This window comes from Mandrillus leucophaeus, unplaced genomic scaffold, assembly GCF_000951045.1.
Source record: "Mandrillus leucophaeus isolate KB7577 unplaced genomic scaffold, Mleu.le_1.0 Scaffold162, whole genome shotgun sequence".
Lineage (NCBI taxonomy): Eukaryota > Metazoa > Chordata > Mammalia > Primates > Cercopithecidae > Mandrillus > Mandrillus leucophaeus.
In genome coordinates, this window is record NW_012101610.1 from 1,017,911 (window position 1) to 1,020,293 (window position 2,383).

Sequence of the window (2,383 nt, forward strand, 5' to 3'; positions counted from 1 at the left end):
AGAGCCCAAGAGTGGAAGATACTTGCCCAGGGTTATTGTGGTAGGAACTACTTGTTACTACTAGTTAGAATTAGCAACAGCCATTCTCTTCTTCATTCTAACTAGTAGTAAAGAGTAGATACTTATAATCAGAACCCAGATTTTGTTGGTGGTGGTCATATGCTCAATTAGAAAAACTACATTTCCCAGCCTCCCTTTCAGAGAAAAGTGGTCATGGACTAAGTTCTGGCCAATGAGATTTAAGTAAGAGGGGAGATATAAGTGTGGCTTCCAAAAAAATTCCCTTAAAAGAAAGTCTAAGCCAGAGTGTCCAATCTTTTGGCTTCCCTGGGCCACAGTGGAAGAAGAATTGCCTTGGGCCACACATAAAATACATTGACACTAATGATAACTGATGAGCTAAAAAAAAAAAAATCCTAAAACAAACATCTCATAATGTTTTAAGAAAGTTTGTGAATTTGTGTTGGGCCACATTCAAAGCTGTCAGGCTGCATGTAGCCCGTGGATTAGACAAGCTTGGTCTAAACCTTTGCTTTTTCCTCCTTTCTTCTTCTAGAATTCAAACACAAAGGCCAGAGGTGTCCATTCTATGCCTGTGAGGCGATCTTGACCATGAAAGTCACCAACTAAAGGCAGTAGACCAGAAAGTTAAAAATCTAGAATATTGCTGACATCTTGGACCTACCACGATTACCCTGGATCACCTACCTCTGCATTTTACGTCACATGAAACAAAAATAAACCTCTTGAATACGTCATTGTTATTTGGGTTTTCTGCTTATATGCAGCCAACTCAATCCATAGCTATTATGGTCACTAATGAAATTAGTGGCACAGCCAGGACTTGAAGCCAGGGACTCCATACCTTTCGTTGGGATGGCAAGAAAGCTAGTGTGTCTACCCACAATGGACATGGTTAAGGAAATGCTGTCCTGGAGACATTCCTATAATACAAGTGTTCTTAAACTGTGGTCCCCAGAACAGGAGCATCAGCATTACCTGGGAACTTGGTAGACATGCAAATTTGCAGGCCTCATGGAGACCTACCGAATCAGAAACTTTGGGATGGGGTCCAGCAATCTCCATTTTTCAGAAGCTTTCCAGATGATTCCCGTGCAAGCTAAAATTTGCAAAGCACTACTGAGATAACATTGTAGTATCCCCTAAGGGAAGCACAAATAAAGCAGGTTATTTCTGCAGCCTGGTGAGGCTTCTACGAAATGTAGAAGGTGCAGAAGTCACTCCCGGGTCAGAAAGAAGGGAGCTCCCTCCAGGTTCAAGAACGCACAGGCTCCCGCAGACAGAATAGGTGCATTGTACTTGCATTTTTATTCACTTCTACTGAGTGTGGTCTGCAGATTAGCAGCACTGACTTCACCCAGGAGTTTCTTGGAAATGTGTAATTTCAGTTCCCATTCTGGACCTACTGAATCGGAATCTGCATTTTGATACAATCCCCTGATGATTCGTACATACATTGAAATTTGAGTGCCCAACTCAGTGAAGCTGGAGATAGGAACAAGATGGTCCAGGTCCTGATGCTTACAAGGACATGCTTGAGGTCCTTGTATGCTTGTGAGACTATTGCACCCAAACCTGGTGCCAGACAAAGAAGATGTGGACACAAAACTGACAATCAGAGCAGCTGCCATCTGGTACCTATTCCTTGCACCTTCCCCATTTTGCTGCCTTCTTTTTGCCCCCAAACATCCTCCTCTACATCTGGCAGCCTAGTGGTTAAGAGAGAGCATTCTGGAGTTTGATTTGCCTTGATTCAACCTTATAACTCCTTGCTGTGTGATCTTTGAGTCTGAGCCTGGGCAGTGACTTCATAGAGTTGTCATGGAGATTAAATGAGTTAATACTTCTAAAACACCCAGCCTGGAGCTACTAAATTCTGGATCTGTATTAGCATCACCTGAGGGGCTTTTAAAAAGTACTGATGACTGGGCTATCCCAAACCAATTACATAAGACTCTCTAGGGATGGAGCCTAGCATTCATATTCAAACAGATCAAGCACAAACCTCTGTAGATTTTTCTAACATGCAGCCAGGACAGAGAGCCACTGACCTAAAGCAATGCCAGGCACATAGTAAATGCTCCATAAATGCTAGCTATTGCTATGCACACGGTGTACCCTTCCTCATGCACACACCAGACTGTCTCAGGCCTTTGCTCCAGTCCTGGAGATTGCCTTAAATGACCCGGTTCTCCCAGACAGCCTGGCAAACAGCCATTTTTCCTAGATTCTGTATGAAACTTACCACCCTCATGATGCCTTCCCTGATTCCTCCAAACAGAACTGACCAGGTTTCTCCTCCAGGTTCCAGTGTAACTGAACTGAGAATACAAATACTGACTTTACCCTGTTGCAAAGTATT